This window comes from Ceratotherium simum, chromosome 14, assembly GCF_057802395.1.
Source record: "Ceratotherium simum simum isolate JZ-2026a chromosome 14, ASM5780239v1, whole genome shotgun sequence".
Lineage (NCBI taxonomy): Eukaryota > Metazoa > Chordata > Mammalia > Perissodactyla > Rhinocerotidae > Ceratotherium > Ceratotherium simum.
In genome coordinates, this window is record NC_141913.1 from 4,535,011 (window position 1) to 4,559,789 (window position 24,779).

The following is a 24,779-nucleotide window of genomic DNA, read 5'->3' on the forward strand; positions in this document are numbered from 1 at the left end:
TGCAAATGGGACGATTTTGTCTTTTTATATGTCTGAGTAGTACTCCATTGTATATATATATACCATATCCTCTTTATCCAGTCATCAGTTGATGGCCACTTGGGCTGCTTCCACACCTTGGCTATTGTGAATGATGCTGCAGTGAATATAGTGGTGCCTAAGTCTCTTTGAATTGTTGATTTCAAGTTCTTTGGATAAATACCCACTAGTGGCATAACTGGATTATATGGTATTTCTATTTTTAATTTTTGAGAGCTCTCCATACTGTCTTCCATAGTGGCTGCACCAGTTTGCATTCCCACCAGCAATGTATGAGTTCCCTTTTCCCCACATCCTCTCCAACATTTGTTATTTTTTGTCTTGTTAATTATAGCCATTCTGACAGGTTAAGCTGATATCTCATTGTAGTTCTGATTTAATGTTTTTTTTTCTTAAATTATAAAAGCAATATATAAGCTTTGTAAAAAATGCAAATATTTCCATGTAGCCGTTGATGAAGGGATAGCTTGGAAGTGGATATTGAGCATGAGTGGACACAGCAGAAATTCTCTTAGGTACATTTACCATAAAGGGAGATATATTTCATAACATTCCAAAGAACGGATCTCACATGGTGCAATTTGAGGTGGGGGGAGGGTGTTCCTGGATTCTAGAACTTCAAGTGACTTTTGCATCTTAATGACACATAGAGTATGCTAATTGTGGTAGGATGAGTATTAGGCCAAGAGAATGGACACAGACCACTCTGGTTAAAAAGTTAGGAAGCTGCAGCAGCATGCAACTGTTCCCATAACCAGAAATCAGGGGACCACTATTTTCATTCACTTATCCATTTGTTTACTTTATTTGTTCATGCTCTGGTGGAGACACAACGGTAACCAAGACACAGAGACAACTGGAGGGAAATAATTTCTTTTGTGAAAATTCGTTAATAAGCATTCAGTTCCTAAAGATGGTGCTCTTTGTAAGTTCATACCTGGCTATTACCTTTCTATGGTTAATAGTAGGGACCCTGGAGCAGGAAGCTTAACATTTTGTATGGAGCAAGAATTGATTGCTCCATTGAGATACAGACACATAAGAAAAAGTCCTCTGGACCTAGAAGAAAAGTTGGACAAGAAATTATTCTCTTGGCCATGATTGGTAGGGGTTATCAACAGTCTCTCAACGAGAAGGAGCTGGAGATGAATATGTGAACCCACTGTGTAGCCTTCATACTTTGTTGCATGTAAGTAGATATAGAAATGGTATATATTTCTCCTTGTAGAAGATGGATATAGTCAGTCTCAATAAATTGTGGTCAGACAGTCCTGAGTTATATGACCCTTATTCATAACAAACACAAATTTTAACTCATTTAATCCCTGTAACAACCCTGGGAGGCAGGTGCTATTGTTATGCTTATCTTGATTTTTTAATAGCTGATGAGACTGAGGCCCAGAGAGGTCACTGAAGTCCGGAAGTTACTAAAGGGGTCAGGATCTGGGCCCAGGCTCAGAGTCCATGTGCTCGACCATGCATGCTTTGCTCTTGGCCTTCTCACAGACTGTTCTGCCTTGAACTGAATTGGGTCAATCCTAATGACTCTTCAAGGCAAGATCCTAATCAATGGAGAAGAAACCTGAGGCAGGATGATCTTTTAGAGAATGCCACACCAAGGCTCATTCCTATCTGAGAGTGCTCCAGGGAACAAAGATATTTACTCACGTGGTTTGGCCATCTCCTCTTGTTATCTGGGGCTCTTTTCATAATTTAATTTGAAATGTGGTGTTTATTGACAACCACATCACATGTGTGGCTGGAATGGAGATTTTCCACACTGAATTCTAGGAACGGAATGTTATACACGTGCACTACTGTGTTTCTAAAGAACTCTTTTCATTCTTTTTTTTTTTTTACAAGTTTTTATATTTTATTTTATACTTTGTATTTTCATTAGTACAGCACCTCATATAATTAAAACATTACTAAACACTATCTCTTTAAATCTCATAGCATGCCATATATTCCAAGTAAAAATTGGACCCCATTATCTTTTGTTTTTTTTTGCTATTGTTCTTGTTATTTTTTTTTTTTAATTTTTTGTTTATTGCAGTAACTTTGGTTTATAACATTGTATAAATTTCAGGTGTACATCATTGTACTTCTATTTCTGCATAGATTACATCATGTTCACCACCAAAATACTAATTACAACCCATCACCACACACATGTACCGAATTATCCCTTTCACCCTCCTCCCTCCCCCCTTCCCCTCTGGTAACCACCAATCCAATCTCTGTCCCTATGTGTTTGTTTATTGTTGTTATTATCTACTACTGAATGAAGGAAATCATGCGGTATTTGACCTTCTCCCTCTGGCTTATTTCACTTTGCATTATACCCTCAATGTCCATCCATGATGTCACAAATGGCTGGATTTCATCGTTTCTTATGGCTGAGTAGTATTCCATTGTGTATATATACCACAGCTTCTTTATCCATTTGTCCCTTGATGGGCACTTAGGTTGCTTCCAAGTCTTGGCTATTGTGAATAACGCTGCAATGAACACATGGGTGCATGTACCTGTACAAATTGGTGTTTTCAAGTTCTTTGGGTAAATACCCAGCAGTGGGATGGCTGGATCATATGGTAGTTCTATCCTTGATTTTTTGAGGAATCTCCATACTGTTTTCCATAGTGGCTGCACCACTTTGCACTCCCACCAGCAGTGTATGAGAGTTCCCTTCTCTCCACATCCTCTCCAACACATGTTGTTTCTTGTCTTGTTAATTATAGCCATTCTGACGGGTGTGAGGTGATATCTCATTGTAGTTTTGATTTGCATTTCCCTGATAGTTAATGATTTTGAACATCTTTTCATGTGTCTGTTGGCCATCTGTATATCTTCTTTGGAGAAATGTCTGTTCAGGTCCTTTGCCCATTTTTTAATTGGGTTGGTAGTTTTTTTGTTGGTAAGATGCATGAGTTCTTTATATATTTTGGAGATTAAGCCCTTATCAGAAGTATGGTTTGCAAGTATCTTCTCCCAATTGTTAGGTTGTCTTTTCATTTTGTTGATGGTTTCCTTTGCTGTGCAGAAGCTTTTTAGTTTGATGTAGTCCCATTTGTTTATTTTTTCTATTGTTTCTCTTGCCCGGTCAGACGTGATGTTAGAGAAGATGTTGCTAAGACTGACGTCGAAGAGCGTGCTGCCTATGTTTTCTTCCAGAAGTTTCACAGTTTCAGGTCTTACATTCAAGTCTTTAATCCATTTGGAGTTAATTTTTGTGTATGGTGTAAGGTAAGGGTCTACTTTCATTTTTTTGCATATGGCTATCCAGTTTTCCCAACACCATTTGTTGAAGAGACTTTCTTTTCCCCATTGTATGTTCTTGGCTCCTTTGTCAAAGATTAGCTGTCCATAGATGTGTGGGTTTATTTCTGGGCTTTCGATTCTATTCCATTGATCTGTGTGTCTGTTTTTGTGCCAGTACCATGCTGTTTTGGTTACTACAGCTTTGTAGTATATTTTGAAATCAGGGAGTGTGATACCTCCAGCTTTGTTCTTTTTTCTCAGGATTCCTTTAGCTATTCGGGGTCTTTTGTTGTTCCATATAAATTTTAGGATTCTTTGTTCTATTTCTGTGAAAAATGTTGTTGGAACTTTGATAGGGATTGCATTGAATCTATAGATGGCTTTAGGAAGTATGGACATCTTAACTATGTTAATTCTTCCAATCCAAGAGCACGGAATATCTTTCCATTTCTTTGTGTCTTCTTCAATTTCTTTCAGAAATGTTTTATAGTTTCAGTGTACAGATCTTTCACCTCTTTTGTTAAGTTTATTCCTAGGTATTTTATTCTTTTTGTTGCAATTGTAAATGGGATGGTATTCTTAATTTCTCTTTCTGCTACTTCGTTGTTAGTGTACAGAAATGCAACTGATTTTTGTATGTTGATTTTGTATCCTGCAACTTTACCATATTCGTTTATTACTTCTAAAAGTTTTCTGGTGGATTCTTTGGGGTTTCCTATATATAAAATCATGTCATCTGCAAATAGTGACAGTTTCACTTCTTCCTTTCCAATTTGGATCCCTTTTATTTCTTTCTCTTGCCTGATTGCTCTGGCTAGGACTTCCAGTACTATGTTAAATAGGAGTGGTGACAGTGGGCATCCTTATCTGGTTCCTGTTCTTAGAGGGATGACTTTCAGTTTTTCACCATTGAGGATGATATTAGCTGTGGGTTTCTCATATATGGTCTTTATTATGTTGAGGTACTTTCCTTCTATACCCATTTTATTCAGAGTTTTTATCATAAATGGATGCTGTATCTTGTCAAATGCTTTCTCCGCATCTATTGAGATGATATTGTGATTTTTATTCTTCATTTTATTAATGTGGTGTATTACGTTGATTGATTTGCGAATGTTAAACCATCCCTGCATCCCTGGAATAAATCCCACTTGATCATGGTGTATAATCTTTTTAACGTATTGTTGTATGCGATTTGCTAGTATTTTATTGAGGATTTTTGCATCGATGTTCATCAGTGATATTGGCCTGTAATTTTCTTTTTTTGTGTTGTCCTTGTTCTTAACGTCATAGAAATATTTAGATGAAAGAGTTGTGAGGATGAATGAAATGTGCATTTTGAAGGTTTCAGACAGAAAGGAACTCTCTGAGAAGACTACTGAGGACCCAAGTCCGTTCCATTGTTTTCCTCCCTGGTAACCTGGGCCACTGGGGACTCTCGCTTCACGAGCGGGCGTGAAAGCCCACTTCTCCACCCGTGGAAGTGGCCGTCCTTCAAGAGCAGCTGCTGAGGGGTCAGTCCCGCACATGCTTGGCATTGCACCAGGCCTCACCACGTGCTCTATGGCATCTGAGGAGGAACCTCACACTCTTGCCAGAGGGCTTTTACCCAAACCGCATCCTAGTGTTTATGGCAAGGCCATCTCATGAAAAGCAGCATTATGAATTTCTTCACAGGAATATCAAATCCTACTTGTCTATGTCCCACTTCAGTGGTCTCCTCTTTGAAAACTGGGTTTCCTCGCGAAGGTCCCCATCCCTCAGGCAGTCTACATGAACTTAATAGGAAGGGTTCCTGCAGCCTACAGCCTTACACACTAGAATAAGAGAATTAGTGTGGGGGTGTTTTGTACGTGTGAGAGAACACAACATTATCATTTCGAAACTGCAAAGATGACCCATTAGACAACTTTCATTAGACCGTGAAAAATATTGAAAATTCAGTGAATGTTCAGTTTAGTGGATTGTGACAGCCCAGTTTGACACAAACTTTGAATAACAATAGAGTCATTATTGCATCATTTAGAGACATTGCCTAATTCTTTTCTTGTCTTGGCCATCCTTTACACAAACACACACACACATGCAACACACACATAGGCATGAGTATGCACACACCCACGCGTGGTGACGATCGCTTCTTATGCCTCTGACCCAGTGCAGCTGGCATGTGCTGAAGTGCACTAAACACTCACTATCGGCCTGGGTCTTTGCTGAGAATGTCACATTCATGACTTCACTCAATCCTCGTAACAACTCTCTGATCTAGCTATCATCCACTAACCTGTAATAGGACCCCCAAAACAGGGATTTTGTAATGGATATACACCAACTCAGTTTACGCTCCAACCCAGATCTGCTCTCCACCATCCCCAACTGCCTCAACCACTTGCCTTGCCTCCTGGTCCAAGTAGCCCTAGTAATGGTTTACCCTACTCCCATGGTCACGAGGCCCAGCCCCTGTTGCCACTGCCTGTATAGCGGACCCCAGTGTCCTTAGAGACGTCACTGTCAGGCGAATCTGGGGAGGCTCTGGCTTTCCTGGAGATTGCCAGGGTCCAAATAACACACGAGGGAGAGCTCACCAATGAGAGACAGGAGCCAGGAAGAATTCTGCAAGTTGCCTGTCACCTTGCCTTCCCCACAGGACGATCTTGGATGCAGTGGTTTCTTCTGAACCTCTGGAGATGTGCCACGGGATGGATCAATTGGCCCTTTTGTTGCAAGCTGTGGCCAGCTTGGTAATGCACGCCTTTCCCTTTGAGCTGCCTCCTTCTTTGTCTCCTTTCCCCTCTCACTCTTGCTCGCCGGGGCTTGCCTCCTCTGCTAAGGCATTAGTCCTTAAGCTTTTTCATCCGGCTGTTTTCTAGGCAACCTGGACTGAGATAGGATGGCAGTCAGTGCTGAAGCTGCAGTGGAAGGGAGGCAGCGCACACTGACAAGTGCTCTCTGTGCATCAGGTCTTTATTCCTCGTGTCACTTTACCTTCATAGGAACTTAATCTTCTGACTGGCCTAATACCCTCATTTTAAACTGAGGAACTTGAGTGGTTAAGGTCCTTAGTAAAGATCACACAGCTAGTTGGCAGACCTAGATTTAATGTCCGTTACCTCTGCCCCTCCAGATCTGAGGCATGTCCTGTCCTGGCATCATGTTGAAGGGGAGAGACCCTGGGCTGCTGGGGAAGAGAGAAAAATCACATAAGCAGGCCTCCCCTTGGTTCCAAGGGTAAGACAAATTTCCTACATTTGCAAAGAAGTTCTCTGGTAACTGCATTTCTCAGCACTTCTGTAGATATGGGTCCACTTTTCAAAACCATCCTCTATGGGTAAAAATAAGTGAAGCCTAGAGGTGCCATATTCTGAGTGAATAACTGAAAATCTATCTGAAATGTAAAATATTTCAAACAGAAATACATTATTATGGTCTTTTCTGCCTGGAATAGATTCTCAAACTAAATTTATGAATTAATTTTTACTATAAACGCTGCCTCTATTCTTTTTAGTCTTTTGATTTTTTTCTCCCTTGGAATTTTTATCTTCTCTCTTTTGCACTGAGCAGAAGGATGTCGAGAGAGTTTGGGAAGGTGAGAGGAGGCAGTCCATGATGAATTCTGAACAGTTAAATGGATTGGAATAAATTGTTTCTATGTAGTGAAAATGGTAAAATTTGTGCCTAATGTGTAGCTGATGCCCAGAGAGCTACAGCTTCATTTAGCGACTGAGGAATGTCCCACGCGCCGCGTGATGCAAGGGGAGGCCGGGCACAGAGTCTGAGGGCAGCAGGACCGGGCAGCTTCCAGATCAGCTCCACCATCAATGCACTCCCCCAAGTCAACCCCAAATCCTCACCTTGACTGGCCTTTGGATGCTTATTAAAAGTCCCCTGGAATCCTCATGTCACCACTTGGAAAGGAGAATATTACCAACTACAGAGGATTTCCTACACTTCTCTGTGTAGGGCCTTTTTCTCCATTAGGAAGACAAGTGATTGCAGCCTAACGAACCCATTGGGGGCGTTGCAAGGGCCGAATCCCTGATTCTGTTCCCTGTGGGGAAGGAGGGACTGCCAAGTTGAATCAGCCATGAAAGAGTGACTATCACTCCATCCTGCTGTTACTTCTTTTGTCTTCTTTTCTTAAAAGCAATCCTGTTATTTTAAAAATTCTTTAATCAAAACAAAGCTTTCTTTGAGCAGAAGCAGTTGGAGTTTCACTCTGGACCCTGACTGTGACCTTTGGTTCAAAATGTCAAGAACACAGAAAGAATCCCCCAAAATATTCCATCAGTTCTTTATTTCTAGTTCAAATAATGAGATACAATTCACACATATTACATAGAATGATGGAGATTCTCAAGCAGCTGTCTCAGTCTGCCCCCTTTCTCCTCATGCGCTGTTCATGCCCACAGAGCCTTGGTCCTAGATCCTGGGAATCGCCCTGACCATCAATTGTCCATCAGAGATCTCCCCTTGACCTGTCCCTCCATCCCTTTCTCTCCAGTTTCTCCCAAGTTCTGGACTCTTCTAGGATTGGGCCCTAGCACAGGCTGCCAATCTCCTCTCCTCTTATCCAGTCGAGTCAAGTTGTGCATCTGGAAATCAGACCCAAGACTTTGTTCTTCCAAAGATGTGACCTGATCCACAGCATTTTACTGACGTTTCCTTAAAGGTCTCTCTCTCTCTCATTTCAGCAAGATCTTTTCTGTTTTCATTCACTGCTAGGCCCATCTCTCAGATGAAGAAGGGCAAATTCACTCACTCGTTTAACAAGCTTTTATTGAACACATGCTGTGTACTACACCTAGGCGTAGTCTTTGCAGTGTCTGTGATAGATGAAGTTTCAGATTTCAGATTTCTAGCATTAATGGCTTCGGAGAGATACTGAGCGATAGGAGTTTCAAAGGGGGAAGGTTCTTTTAAACAACAGCTATCCTGTAATACCCTATTTTGTTCATTGATCTGTATCCGGTCATATCATATACAATAGACCCTCTGTTAACCGGCCTTTCCTAAGCCTCTGTGGTAGAGAGGCTCTTGTTCCAGATATTCACTCCTCCCGGGGAAGAGGGTGGTACAGCCTCTCCTGCTGGGGTCCAGCTTGTGCAGAAGTTGCAGTGCTCTCCCTGTGAGGTTATATTTCCATGTCCTGATGAAAGGCTTGATGATGTGACTCATTCTGGCCCCTGAAATTTAAGTGTAAGTGACACGCACCAACCTCACATGGAAGCTTTGAGGGCCCTTGCATCTTACATGAGCACATCTGTCTTTTTCCTCTACCATGAGACTGGCATGTCTCAGACAGAGACGGACACTCTCACCTGGATCCAAAACAAGCAGCGCAGAAGTGGGACTCCAGCCCACACGGAAGGACACATAACATGAGGGAGCCTCGCATCCTTGACCTTGTAAGCCAGCGAGACTGCTTAGCACAGTGTAACCTAGTGAGAGCTGACCTCTCAACACAGAGCCCCTTGCTGTGCTCACCTGTCTGCTGTATTCCTTGCACAGAGCACAGCAACCAACGCTCACAGCTGCTCTCTGGCACGCCCGTGTTCTTGCTAATCAGGCACGGTTTTTCCCAACCTGTTTATTCCAGTTGTGCATGTCACTACAGTTACATAATTTAACTAAATAGCATGAAACCAATGAAATACAAGTACAAAAAGAAAGATATCTGTTGTTTCTAACAAAACTAAGTCAAATGCTTTGAAAAGACGTGCTATAGGCTAACCACTAACACAGTGCTGTGGGTTAGGTGGAGGGAGACCACTATAGAGGACCGAGGAAAATACCCTTCAGTCTCACAAGTGCCAGTGCGCAGATGACTCTTCAATGACTTTATTCTCTCACTTCACTTTACGGAAATCAAAATAGGAAATCATAAATGAAGAATGAGAGAGTTTACGCAGAAATGGGCACGGCGCTCCAGACAGTGGGCCCACAGCCAAAAAGGAGGCCTAGGCCCTTCATCAGAACATTGGCTGTGAGCACACAATCATGTGTTTTAGGTTAAACAAATATTTAGGGTATATATGTCTCATTTTTTATGATTTCTCTCCTTTAACTGACTCAATTAACAAAGTGTCAGTTGTAATTAGATGGATAGGCGGGGTTTTATTAGACACCACCTCTCATGCATCCTTAGCCTGTGGGTGGATCTGTTTTGTACTGAGGGCCACACCCCTCCCTGCCCCTCCTGTGGCCCCCAGTCTCTGGTCCAGCTTCCACCAGCGGGACATGGCCAATCCTGTTGAGGACCAGGTGATGGGTATATGTGTTCCTGCCAACCGGAGAGAGCGGCGGGACAGGGGCTTTGGAAACACGAACTAAAAGCAGCTGTTGCTACTGTGGCAGCCAGCTCAACCCAGGACTGGAGAGAGGCTTCATGAGGCCTGAGGTTCTGAAAAGATTATGGTACTCTCCTCCATTACCCCTATATCAAAGTAAAAACCACAAACTGTAAGGAAACAGCAAAATTCTGATTTTTCCCAGGAAAACTCTTTCAGTGTGCTTTGATAGTAAACAGTAAAGTCTTTCAAAAACAATGTTTTCCCTTTTTTTGGTGTCCCTGCTTTAGGGGCCCTACAGGTGGCCTTCCCCAACTGACCCACCAGCACCTCAGCAGAGAGCTGCCTCTCTGAGCACTGGGCATCCTCAGTGTGGCCTGGGGGTCAGAGCCTCTGCGCCCCAGAGACACGCAGCTGCCCGCCCATCCTGCCATCTCCCCTCACTCTGTGCTTGCTTTCTTCTCCCCTTGGTTCCCAGGAATGATAGGAGAACGCATTCTCTCCCCGCTGCCAGTCCAGCCTGCACTCACGATTTGTTTTAGCTGTGCCGTCCACACCCCCTGCTTACTGAGGGAGAGGCCCAGATCTACGATTCAGTCCCCCCTCCTGGCCCTTCAGTTGTCTGGGGAAGAGGCCCTGGAGTTCAGCGCATACATGAAGGTGGGCAAGTCCCCGCTGACACTCAGCCCACTGCTGTTTCAGGCACAACCTGCTGCAGGGGAGCAAGGAGCCGCGGCAGGGCTGGTGTCAGAGCACCCCGTCTCCCCAGGGTCAGGTGCCCCAGCTGCTGGCTCTCTCCCACTGCCTTTGATTCTCAGCCTGCTGGATGAAGCAGCTCCAGTAACTGCTAACTCCTCTGACCATCTCTTTTCTTCCCCCTTAAAATGCCTTCTCTGAGGGGGATTGGATAGCGGTCTTTTTTACACCAGTGTGAAATCCCCAGTAAGGTGTCTGCGTTCCAAGTCTTGGAAAGGAGAGGTGTCTCTTCTCAATGACACTGCAGCTCATGAAGCGCACTTAGCACACGGGCCCTGCTGTGCTTCACAAAAACACAGGCTCACGACAAAGGAAACCATAACCGAGACCACCAGAAACATCTGCTGAAGGCCAAAGGCAAAGTCTGAGAAGCTCATCGAGAAGAACCGGGGGCTCCCAGAGGAGCAGCGGTGGGTCTGATGACCGACTTCTCACTAAAGACAGGGATGCCGGAGGGAAAATGCTGGCGAGGGGAGAGCAAACAGCTCAAGTGGAATACGATATCACTCCAGAGTGAAAAAGAAAATCGCCATTTTGCAGAAGAAATCACCGGACAGGCTGACTTAAAAGTCGTGCGTATCAAGGAATGATGCATCTCTTTGTGTGCAAACCACACAGCAACGGGATTGGGCATTGAAACAAAAGGTTATTTTGTACACAGGAAGCATGGAAACCGAGAAGCAGCTGAAACTAGTATCCGTCCAATGAGAAATAAGGCCATGTCAAGAAGCAAAAGGTAACTGAAATGATAACGAAGAACTCCATCTGGTGAATCGGGAGAGAATGTCTTCTTTCCAAGAGTCAGGTTTCCGAGAGACAAGTTATCTCTTATCTGAGAGAGGACTGTGGAGGGGCTGAGGGGCCATCCAAAGTCCACGCGAAGGACAGATGGAGGATGCGAGTGGAAGTGGCTACGTGTCCGCGAGGTCTGTGGTTCGGTTAATGTGCTGGGCCACAGTTAAGTGCAGTTCTTGATGACTCTGCTGTGGGTAGGTGAGATCTGAACATTAGGGAAGGGGGCAAGGAATTACAAGCACACTCTTTGACCTTTTTTTGCACGTTTTCTGTAAGTCTAAAATGAGTTCATACTAGGGTTCTTTGGTTTCGGGTTTTTGTGGAGGTGCATCTAAGGCTGCTGGCGTCTCGGATCCCACGAGCCAAGTGTTGCCTCAGACTCCCAGTTCTGCTCACAAACTGCTCCCTGATGCTCCCAACACTTGTACAGTCCCAAGCAACAACCAAACACACTTTAACAAAACAAAAACACATCACACAGAGAACAACATGGCAGAAACAGAAACACGGTGCACAGGTCCTGGGAGTGACACCAGGGCCCGTGTTCACAGCCCTCTCTCCAGACCCAGGCAGCTCCTCAGGCGGCAGACCTCTAGGGGCAGGGGGCAGGCAAACCCACGCTCGTGGTTCCACTGTTGGGGGCCCGCAGGACTCCTCAAAGGACTCCCCAGTCTCCTATCCTGCCGTGACCCCAGTGGGACTCTAAGCCGGAGCCCCCTCCCTGCTCTCCTGTCTTCCTTACTGGTATCTGGCAAAGGGACAGCCAGCTGCCTACCCTCCTGCCTCTCTCTGCCTGCAGAGGTGTACATAGGCATCAATGCCTGCATGCATCTCAAAAACTGCCTCCACATTTCTGTCTTCTTGGCAAAGATGGTCCTTTTAAGAAAATAGAGGTGTCAATTTCAGGATCTCTCCACCTGCTCTTTTTGTCAAGAGTCATATAAACTGTGTACACCGTATTAGGTAGTTTGGGGCTGGGACTTGGACTGAAAGGAAGAGGGAGGATGGAAGTTCTAAGTTACAATATCTGTCAAAATAGAAGTGAATTATCCTCAAGAGTTCCACATATAAGATTTCTCCGTCTTCTCTGGTGCATGCACTAATGATTCCAGCCCACTCTGGGAGTTTTAGGTTTGTCTTGCAGGCTTTAGTATTTCCAGATTGCTGAGTTATTAAATGAAGGGGTTACTGAAAACTCCGTGTCCGACTCTGCTAACAGAGTTCTCACCCTTCCTCCCAAGACCTCCTTCCAACATGGCCTGACACACAATGGAGCTGTGTGTATCAATAGACCTTGGGGCTTATTTTGTGAACATTGTTTCTTTCCTCCCTGCTGACACCTCCTCCCCACATGACACCCCATGTTATGGAGCAGGGGATAACAGCAGACTGCAGCAGACTCTCAGATTCTTCTGGTCCATGTAAAATGTGGTTATGCCTTCTCCCCACCACATGCCTGGAGCTTGCTCTTGCACCAAGGAGTCGATTCCCACCAGAGCTCTGTGGTGTGGCTCAGATGGCCAGGCAAGGCTGTGGGTGGAGATGATCAGACACAGCTGAATTCCCACGTGCCTAGGTTCAGGGAATAGACAGTCTCAAAGGAACGACCTTATGACATACCCTCCACACAGCAGAAAAGGCCAAACTTTGTGATTTAACTCACATCCAACACTTTGATATGAATTCCTGGGACTTGGAGGAATATCTTGAGGCCCTACCCAGTGCTGAATGTAAAGAAATATCTGATTCTTTGGTGAATCCAAGAATGGGACCAGAAAGCCAGAGAGCTTTCCAGAGTCTACAAAATCTCTTTTCCTCCTTTCCATTGCAATGTACCACCTCTCTGGGCTACTGGAGTGGATGAGGTGGAGGGAGTGGGCTCTGAGCTAAGAGCTCAATATAATTTTGTTGAATGAATGAAAAGAGACAGTTCCAAGATTCAACATACATCGTCTGCCCCTTTCTACTCGTTTCTCTTCCATGCAAAATTAGGAGATGCACCACTTGCTTATATTGTCCTCAGTGGCAATGATTAGCAGGTTTGAGATAACTTGCAGAGCAGACTAGTTATAAAGCAAGAGTCCTTGTTGATTTTTTTGAAGAAATAGACCTACTACATATAAAAATGTCCAGCTCCTCTCTGGCATTTAATGATATTATTAATTATAAAGCTCTGTTTATTATCTACGTAAAAAAGGAATTTGACTAAGATGGTTCTTTTCAGGTCCCTTCCAGCTCAAACACTGGTATTAAAGCTGTCATTTTCTGATATGGCTGAGCCTCATCTGATTTATGAGAGTAAGTATTCTATACTAGTGTATGGTTCCAGAGAGGACACAGCTCTTGGGTTCAAGAGACTTGATTTCTAGCCCTGTTGTTACTTCTCATTCAGTGGCCATTAAGCAAGTTACTGAGGAAAATAACATCATCTTTCCAGAGTCATGATGAGGGTTAAGTTGGACATAGCCTGTGAGTGTTCCTCGAGCAGGGCCTGGAATATTCTCAGTGCTAACCCAGGCCCTCCTGCTCTTGCCCATGCACTACACAGTGGGGACCATTCTTTATAGTTGGTATTTTACAAAAGCAGAACATTTAGTAAAGCTAAATGGATGATGAAGAAGAAAAACAACTTAAAATATTCTAAGTTTGACTAATGATTCTCGTAAGGGGATACTTGGAAAATACAATTTTAGACTAAGTAAGGATGTTGGAGTTTTGTATACCTATGATCATTTTTATTTTTTGCTAAATTTCTTTGTAAGAGTCTCTTCCAATAATATTTTACTTTGGTGCTAGCAAACAGTTCAAAAAGTGTTATTGCATCTCTATCCTGGGTGCAACATCTAAGCAATTTTGCCATTAAAAGAGTGCTGGGTGGTCCTAGGGCTCCCCATGCTGGTTTTCCTTTCTTCTCTGGAGACACAGGAGCACACATGTCACAGCATCCTTGCAGTTAGATGGAGCCACGTGTCTTGATTTGACTAATTAAGTGGGAGCATTCGAGTCCTGGGTCAGCCCTTCTGGGCTGAGACAGACAGAAAGCCCCAGCACAAGTCTACAGGCTCTTTCCTCTCCTTCAGAGTCAGAGATGTCACAGACGGTCGAGTCTCTGCCATCCTTGATCCGTGGGTGCCCATGTGGAGCAGAGTACCCCTCATGCCAAGTTGGACATAGCATGAGTGAGAAATAAACCTACAGTGTGATGTCAGTGCACGCTCGTGGTTCATTTGTTATTGCGGTATACCACGTATCTCCAGAATAACACAGAAGGCCTAATGGCAACAGAGGAGAAAAACAAGAAAGTCATTGCCAACTCACTTTGTACAGTCGCAGCCCTCTGCTCCTGCTAGTCGATAAAGAATCAGAAAGTAGTGAGAGTCCTAACACACCATAAAACAACTTACAAACGATAAGCACTTCTCCAAAATCCTTCTCACTTAAAGGATTCCACATTGCCTTTTGCTAACTTATCTAACATGTTTAAATTAAATTAACAATTGCGGGTTATTTATTCTTTCAACAAATATCTATGTGTCAGGTTTACCATCATGTGATAGAAAACAGTCAGTCAACAAGACAACCATGTAAAATCTATGGTATGAAAAGTGGTGATAACTGCTCTGTTAAAAAGCAAAATGTGAGGAATGGGTAGAGAGTGTTGGGTGGGGATGCAATTTTAAATAGGGTTACAGGGAATTCCTCACTGAGAAGGTGAGAGAGTGAGCTATGCTGATATTCAAAGGGAAAGTGATGCAGGCAGAAGGAACCGGAAGCGCAAATGGCCTGAGGTAGAAGTCTGTCTGGTGTGTTCGAGGAATGGCAAGTTGGCCCAAGGAGCAAGCCAGAGGGACAGCAGTAGGAGACAAGGGCAGTCATGGGGGTGCAGGATGGAGCAAACTGTGTAGGACATCGCAGGTGTTGTGGGTAAGACTGACTTTACTGAGCTCGAGTGCGGGGGTGGTCAGAGGAGAGTTTGAGCGGAGCAGTGATGTGTCTCAGCAGTAATGTGTACTCAGAGGGGTCTGAGCAGAGCAAGGCCTGGGCGGAAGCAGGGAGACCAGTTAGGAAGCCATAGCAGCAGCCCAGGTGAGAAATGAGGGTCTTTGACGGGGGTTGGCGGGAGTGGGAGTAGCCTCGAGTGTGAGCACCAGAAAGCGAATGGAGCTTGCAGGCGTTGCTGATGGATCAGATGCGGAGTGTGAGAGATCAGATGTGGAGTGTGAGAGTCCACAGTGACGCTAAGTTAGGACTGAGTCACCACTATTGAGCACTTTCCCCACAATTGTCACATCCATGTGTCAGTAGAGGCACTGTTGAAAATATACCTGGAGAAATGCAAACCCAGAGGGATGGAATAACATATCCAAGATCAAGATATGATGGGTCCAGGATTAGAGCACACACTCGTCTGACGCCAGAGTACATGTTCCGATCACTCCTGGTGACCCTGCTCCTTACGGAGAGCATTAGAAATAGAATGGAAAGCAAGAGATTTAGATAGAACATAGTAACCAAGAAAAATCTGTGCCAGATGTCTCTCTTCATTCTCTCTCAAAGTGCACATGCCACCCAAGTGGCTTCTGAATCACAAAGGATCTAAAAGCCCTGTTTCCTTTCTCACTTGCAAAAGAAAAAGGGGTCACTTCCAAACTTTTTCTTTGCATATCCTCTTACCATCTACCACTGTTTCATATTTTAGTGTGGGGCACAAAGTATTGGAGGCCCTTCTGGGGGCTGCTATTGGGGAAGAACGTTTCATTGTGTAACCATGGACATCGGTTACTCCAAAGAGTTCTTGACAAATGTCAGCGTGTTTTCTGACCACCTTGAAAGGAGAGGGCAACAGTTGAAGCTGGCCTATGTACCTTACTTCAGCTCTGAGACACGTGCGTATCCACATGCAGTGGCGACGACGGACTTTGGGAGCAGAGTCAGTATACACAAGAAGCAGAAAGCTCTTCTTTAATGTTATGTTAAAATGTCTGCCTAATCCTTCCTTGCATCCTGCGTGATGTTTTCTTGGGACTTAGAAAGGCACCATATTTTTTTCGTGAGGAGGAGAAGAGTTTTTTCCAAAGTTTGAGCTTGGCAGCATGAGCTCGGGTTGTTTTTATCAAAGTGAATGAAGATTCTGGAATCCCACCCCAATGACACTAAATTAAAATATTTGGGGTGAGGCCGGAAACATCTGCATTTTGAGCAAGCTCTCTAGATCATTTTGATACACACTAGATCTGAGCTAGCTACTGAGCTGGATTAAGAACCAGAAAACCGAAGTTCTAGTCTCAAAGGAGCCTCACTATTCGCTACATGACCTTGGACATGTCATTCTTGTCCCCTTGAGCCTATCTTTCTTCTGTGATAAAAGAAGAAAAATGAGTGAGGTGCTCACTGAGTCTCTTCTAGCTCTAATATTTCATGAATGTTTGTATCCTGCCCGGTAGCTGATCAGCTCTTTTACCGTCACATCTTAGTTATTTGAAGGAAGTACTCAACCCACCTCATCAACCCAACACCATTTCTAAGCCAGCAGACCCTCCAGAAGTCAACTTGTTCCCTCCTTCTCCACTGCCAGTACCTGCCCTTCCCAGCAGGGGTGTCAGGGCTGTGGGCCAGGCCGACCCCCAGGCCTCTGAAGAACGCTCTGTCACAGCCTGGCTGCAAGGTTGGCCTGGGCTTCCCCAGCCTGGACAGGCAGCAGTGGTGTATGGCACCCGGGGAAAGGCAGTAGTTCTCTGTCCTGACTCAGCCCTGCTTCTCAGTCAGTACTGACGGAGCTGCAGCCAGCCCATAGCAGGGAACGGCTGGCAGATCAACCGACAAAAATGACTTGGCTTTCAAGTGAACACAAGGTGCTTTTCTGATTAAGATTTAGGGCTTGGAACTGACCTTTTCAGAGTGCCCACCCTTCTCCTTAGTCTAAACAAATCTTTTCACGCTTTTCTGCCAAGCTTAGGGCCTAGCCCCCTTTCCTGACCTCACCAGCTCATAGTGTTCTCCCCTTTCTCTGAATCTCGTTCCATTCGCCATTGCCATTGGCCCATCTTCTTATTCTGTCTTGCCTTTCTCATTGCTGATTTATGTGGTCTACATGGTGCAGTGGAAGTAGTGCAGACTTGGAGCCAGCCGACTGGGGTGTGGATTGCGCCCCATGTGGAGCGTCTACCTCTCAGAGTCTCGAAGTCTCATCTGTTCCGTGACGATAGACTGCACAGCATAATGCGAGGATACAATAAGACCACAGGTGGAAACTCCTGGCACAGGATGAGAATAATCCTCCTCCTACAAAACTCCATGAGTTTAAGCTGTGTTAGGTATAACCCTTCTTTTCTGGTCCTAGAAGGTTTGACAGTAGCTGACATTTACTGAGCACTTGCTACCTCCCAGTACTGTGCTAAGTTCTTTTGGGCATTAATTCATTCAATCATCACAACCACCCTGTCAGGTAGGTCTTATTATTATCCCCATTCTACAGATAAGGGAAATGAAGACCTAGAGGTTAAGCAGTTTGCCAAAGGGCAGTAGCTGTACATGACATGGTCAGGGACCAAACCAGGTCTATCAGGTTCCACAGTCCACAGGCCACTACTCTCCATAATTAATGTGTACTGGCTGACTCTGAGTTTCTGGGTGTTTTTATGTCATTGTATGCTGTAACAAATCAACCAAGTTCTTAATTTTTTATGGGTACCGGTGCCTTCATCATTTGAATCCCACAACTACGCTATAAATTCTCACAATTTACCTCAATCCCAAATTATTTTCCTTCTAAAGTAAACTAGTATGACAATAACAATAATTATAATAATAGCAACAAATAATTTTGAATTATTTATGAAGAAGAAGAGTTGAACAAAAAGCTTGGAGAGCCGATGGTTGCTACCCCACAGCGTGCTCATGAAGCCTGCCGTCTGTCAGTGACGTCCGTTCCACCACTGTGGGGAGACCTGTGGTTCTGTAAGGGCTGAGGCACCATATCTGCTCTCAGTGTGGTGGAAAGGACAAGACTCCAATCACGGGACCCAAGCGGAAGCCTCAGGTTTGTGGTTATTGACCGTGTGACTGAAACATTAATAAGCTCTTCTGCTTTTCTGCACAGGCTAACACCACCTGCCTCGGAGGGTTCTTGAAGAATAAAATGAAATGGGGCCTGTGAACAGGTGCTGCAGGCCCTTACTTGGTCACACACAATAGATGTTATTGAACAGTTCTGAATTTAGGAGGTGCTTAGGAAGTATCTACTTTCTTGTTCTAATTTGAAATTAATGTTTTAATCCTAAATTCCTGAATTTCACACACTTGCAAAAGGCAAATCTTTAATTCATTACAGGTTCGTTACCTGTAGCATTGCATACTCATTTGGATCAAGTAATAAAGGATGGACAGCAAAGAGATGTATTGGCCATTGCAGAAACACACACACCAGCACAACCACACTCAAATAGAGTCAAAGTCAGCGATGTTTTCCAGTGTTTGTCCCACAACCAATCCATACAACCTTCACATGTAGTCAGCATGACATTCTGTTGGTGAGGACATGAAGGAAAGTCAATCCCTTTCATATAAGCTAGAATAGTGTTTGTCCCTCCAAAACAGGAGTGTTACCATCTTTACCTGTTGTGTTCCAGAAGCCAATTTCTTTCCCACCCCTTCAATCTCAGGGAACTGTGTAGTATCATTTTGCTATTCATTCTGTCTAATCTCTTCTTGAATGGATGTGTGATAATATAGTTGTTTTACTAGAAGTAAATTTGTAAGAGTAAGGCATACAAAATTGATTTGAGCAATATCCAAAAATGTGCTTTTTAAAACATTTACTCAATTTTTTTGGTAATTATGTTGAGAGTTTCTACTATTATGATATGAAAATGAATTTCTTTTATATTATAAAAATTGCTTTGCTGTTTAGTTTCATCTGTGTCTCAGCCTAACTCAAATGCACAAAATTTATGTTTAATTGTATTTGACTTTTCTACCTATTGTAAAATATTGGTGATGAAATAAGCCTTAATATTTAGTATGGTGTGTATAAGCACAAATTCAATTACAAACAAGTGAAACATTTAAATTCTCTGCCATACACTTTTACATATTTTATTGTTAGAATAAACATCAAAAAGGAAGAAAATAAAATATTATATATATAAATTATGCTATGTATAAACAAAATTTTCAGAAGTAGAAGAAAACTGAAAAGTTTTAATTAATTTTATCCTCAAAATAAAAGTAAATGTACATTAACAGTGTATATTTAAAGTTACATAAATGTTATACAAAATATGTGTAATATTGAGCATTGTTAAAATAAGATTAATATGATTAATATTCATTGTGGCTCATAAATTTTTCTTGCTAAGTGTGTGACTGTAGCATGCACTGCCCAATTAGGTAGCATTAAGTTTCTGGATTTAGTTTTCAAGGAAAATTATATTACTTTAAATAAATTAAAAATTGGTGTATTACTACAACTGTTGATAATTCTTGAAGTGTTTTCCTTCACTGATTACACAGTTATTGTTTTATGATCCACAAATGGATTAGTAATTTTCAGATTTCCAAAACAGAGGCCGTCTTATGAGACAGTTATTAAAAAATTGCTTCGAAGAATTCAGAAAAAAATTCTTGTGTTGTATCTTTATTCAAGCACAATGAGATTGGCAATTTCAAAAATGAAGGGGCTATTGCAGAGTTAATCTTTTATGTCTATTTCACAAACATTTTACCCTTCTTGCATTAGAAGACTCAGCTCATTTATAACTAAAAGACACAACTACATAAGTTTTGCAACCCATTCTTCTAAGAATATTTAGCCAAACTTTTATTTTGAAGAATTCTCAATTTAAGGCTATAATTTAATAATCTTCCGAAAATTCTTTCATCCAAGTTAACCAACTTTATTTGACATTAAATAATAAATGCATCCTCATTCTCTTTCTTCAAAAATCAGTGTTACATTTGTGATGTCATGCATTGCCCTTAATAAAATATACAATTTGCACAGATTACACAGGAGCTTCAATTAAGCATGAAAATACTTGCAGGTGTTGGGGGGCAGATGCTGAAAAGTGCTGGTAATGCAAAACTAATGTTAGTATGTCAGTCTGCCTTTGTCAGTTTCTTTAATTTTATTTCTTACACCAGATTATCTACCAGGCACATTTACTGGCCCACTCTGAAACAGTCTAATATATTTTCTAATCCAGATATTTTTATAATAGAAAGAGAAGTGATTTAAAAGCCTCATATTAATTCCACTTTCATATTATAAAAGTCAATAAAGCAGCAATAGAATTTAAAGGTTATGCTTAAGATACCAGTTAGCTTATCATCTAAAAGACAAACCATTTATATATTTTACTATTTTTGAATCAATATGAAATAGTGGTGAATAAGTGGCAAAAGGCCTTGGTTTTGAATTCTGATGGATAAGCCTCCGTTTCCTCACATGTAAAGTGAGGGCGATGATGGTGCCTGCTTCAGAAAGATGTTGAGAGGGTTAAATGAAATCACGTGTAGAGTGCTTATCATAATGTATAGTAAATGGTAGTCGTTTTTAGTTCATGGTTGTATCCTTTCCTCGGGCTGCTATAACAAAGTTCCACAGATGGGGTGGCTTAAACAACAGAAATTAACTTTCTTGCCGTTCTGGAGGCTGGAAGTCTGAGATCAAGGAGCCAGCAGGGTTGGTTTCTTCTGAGGCCTCTCTCCTTGGCTTGTAGATGGCTGACTTCTTGCTGTATCTTCACATGGTCTTGCCTCTGTGCATCTTTTGTGTTCTAATCTCCTCTTCTTTAAGGACACTAGTCATGTTAGATTAGAGTCCACCTATATGACTTTATTTTACCTTAATTACCTCCTGAAAACCTCTATTTCCAACTACAGTCACATTCTGAGGTACTGAGGGTTAGGACTTCAACGTATGAATTTTGTGGGGGTGGGGGGACGGGAAGCAAAATTCAGCCCATAACAATGGTCAACAATCAAGTTTCATAGACCAGTGTGATGTGGTCACAGACAACTGCTGATCTAATTCAACACCCCATTTTACCGATGGTCAAGGTGAGACCTGAGAGGTCAAGTGTTTAGTCCAACTACATATTAATTTGTGTTTGAACTAGGAATTTAGGCCTTAAAAATCTGGTCTGCTTTCAGAAAAATTTAAAGCATCAAATAATTAATAGTTATTTTAATTAACATTTGTTGTATCGTATTTTTCTTAAAATCTTGAAAACATTTATTGCTTCTCAACTTTAAAAGTATTTTAACGAAAAAAAGAGCTAATTTGATGAAAATTTCTGCTCACTAATTTTTATATCCTAATGATCTATTAACTTGTGGACCATCTAGGCCGAGATGGTTTTTGCAAGTTCTCTGGTGCAAAAAGACAGTCATGCAGTACAGTTAATTAGTATTGGCCCAACAAAACTTGTTGGCTCTGCTGCAAACTAGCTCTGTGGTTCGGGCAAGTGTCTTCAACTTTGTGGGCCTCAGCCTTTTCATCTTTAAAATGGGAGAGTAAAGTTCTATGATTTTTATGAAAAGCTATTAAATTCAAAGGATCATAGGAATCGATTTGTGTTTTGCCATAGGGACAACACCACCCCTACTTTCAACATGCATCTGTTGCCTGCATTTTATGTACAGTGGGTCAGAGCTGGAAGAGTTGTTTTCATTGCTTTTGTTTTGTTTTGTTTTGTTTTTGTGAGGAGGACCAGCCCCGAGCTAACGTCCAATGCCAATCCTCCTTTTTTTTTTTTTTTTTGCTAAGGAAGACTGGCCCTGGGCTAACATGCGTGCCCATCTTCCTCTACTTTATATGGGACGCCGCCACAGCATGGCTTGCCACGTGGGGCATCGGTGCACGCCCGGGATCTGAACCGGCGAACCCCGGGCCGCCACAGTAGAGCGTGCGCACTTGGAATTCAGATTTTCTGGCTTTAATCAGTGTTAGCTTTATTCGTTTTGGTTTAAATTATTCTCAACTTTTTTTTCAAGAATTTTTAGTGTGTACTAGGAGTGGGGGTGACATTATTTTCACCTTAAGAACCCCATCTTTTAGCTGGAAGCAAGGTTTTTTCAGCCATATTGATAATTTTAGAAATAAACTCTAATGGAAATCGCATAATCTTAAAGAGACAATTGACTGTCAAAAATATTTTAACATTTAGTGAAGAAAAATGGCAAATTAAGCTACAGTGTATGCCTAAGGGGAAAACCAGCTGCTGTACAAGGGGGCCAGAAATAAAGAATAGAATAAAAATTAAAACCCCAAGTCACATCTAAAGGGTATGTCTTTCACAGCGGAAGATTTATTGAAACCTTGAAGAGGAAAATCAGACATTCACTTTGGAACATTCTTGAAGACTTAGGGTGTTGCCTCCTGCCCACAGTGTACAAGGGACCATTTCCCGACCTTAAGGGGCTTCCAGCTGGAAGAGGCAAACACCCCGGCTAGGAGTGCCTGGACTCTGTGACAGAAGCACGCACAGGGCACACACGTGGGAACGTAGAGGCAGGCGTGCTGTGTCTCACCAGGGGTGATGGCTTGGAACAGCTCTGTAGACGAAGTGACCATGAAGGGTTGGTGAACAGATTTAAAAGGCCGTTACTCGTTACCACTTGAGACTTGCAGCGTGCTGTCTGTATTGCTTAATTTTACTACATAATCTATTTCATGTATTTACTCCCAAATCTGATCCTCCTACCTCGATTTCCCCCCATAAGCCTCCAGTTCTTCTATCACAGGGGTCTTCAGAAATCAGACCTCAAGTTCAGGAGAGAATACTGTTATCTTACGATACTGAGAGGCTGAGTCTGTGGCTGGCATGAATCATGGAGCCGAGGAGGACTTTTGGAAGCCGGCCTGGATATTGTAGGGTGAGTTTGTGGGGATCAGTAGGGCCTGTCACAGGTATCTCACAAGGGTTTGGTTGATAGACATGTGAATAGTGCAGGCATTATGTGTATACTATTTTTGCTACTAAGTCAACCTCAGAAGGGCCTGTGTGGGGACAATTAAAACAAACAAGGAAAAATAAAAATATTTGTAGTTGAGGTGGTGAGATGGAGGGCGATCACCTCTGCTCCCGTCTGTGGCCTTCGTAGCACTTGTCACAGTTGTGGGCCCATCCGTGTGGTGCTCAAGCATCCTGGAGCTGACCGCAACATTTATGTGACCCCAGCTCTCCCATCATAAGTGGAACGACTTCTCCAAGATGTTGTGAGGGTTAAATGAACCATAGAAAGTGTAAGTTGTTAGTTTATTTATGTTCTGTCTTCCCGCTGAATTATGTGCCTTGAGCCTGGGCACCATGTCTGTTTGACTCTCCGGTGCATGCTCAGTACTTGCACAGTGCTACAATAGAAGTATATGATAAATGCTTGTTAAAAACCTGGGTTTTAGAGGGCCAGCCCTGTGGCCTAGCGGTTAAGTTTGATGCAGTGCGCTTGGGCGGCCCGGGTTCACAGGTTTGGATCCCCGGCACAGACCTACACCAATCCTCAGCCATGCTGTGGCAGCAAACCACATATAAAATAGAAGAAGACCGTCATAGATGTTAGCTCAGGGCAAATCTTCCTCAGCCAAAACCAAAAAAATCCAGGTTTTAATTTTAAAAACAATGTCTTTCATATTTCATGGCTTACCGCCCAAAGTGAAAGCTATCATTTCTATGTTTCCTCATTAGGACCCCTCTGTTTCTGTACTTGTCCTCCAGTTTTGCTCACAGAGGAGGCCCAGGACTCCACGCATGACATTCACCTTAAGTCTGTGGAGTTTAGATTGATTGCTCGATTCTAAAGACACAGAGTAACCTGTTGCCTATTCCCTCATCAATTGCTTTTTCACTAGGCAAACTCCTTACAGGCCGTCCACTGATTGCACTCTTACAGGAAAGACGGCAAGGGTGCCTTCACCTGTATCTGGGCAAAGTTCTTCAAAGACAAGCTTGCGTTTCTGGCCCTGTCTCTGCCGTGGATTGCCCTTTCCGGCTCTTCTCTTCACTTGGCTTCTGCCCTTCAGTTCAGTTTCCTTATCTGTGGAAGGAAGTGCTGGCTGTGTTCCTGAGGATGAGTGGGGCCAGGAGGAGGGACAAGGGGAAGGACAGGAGTGCCCATGGATGGGACCCTCACCGGCCCCCCGGCGGAGCTGCTCCCCACACCTGCTGTGCGTGTGGAGCTTCCTCATAGGAAGAAAGGAGCCTCTGCTCAAGCTTGTTGAAAATCACTGCGCTGAACAATTGCCGCGGGCTCTTTGGCTTGGATGTACTCTGACTCCATCTACTCCTGTTTTGAAAGCTTATATGTATTTTTTATAACTTCTAAACTGTGATCAGAGGGAAATGAGTTCAACACCGAGATAAATAGGAGTAATGAAGTAGTGAAACCGGGGGTGGCTTTTGTCACTGTGAACAACAACAGGTACATACAAGGATATTCTCCTCCCTCCTGCACCTGTTCTAGACTGTTCTTCATCCAGTGCCAAAGCTCTAGTTTTGGGTGAACATGTGCTCTCCCTCAGATCTCCCTGACCAGGGCTGAAGGGCACTCTTACTTCTCTCCCTCTCCCTTTCCTTCTCTCACCACACCAACTCACTCTAGACGGAAAACCTCTCAGCTTTGCCAGTGGTTTTCTGAATATCC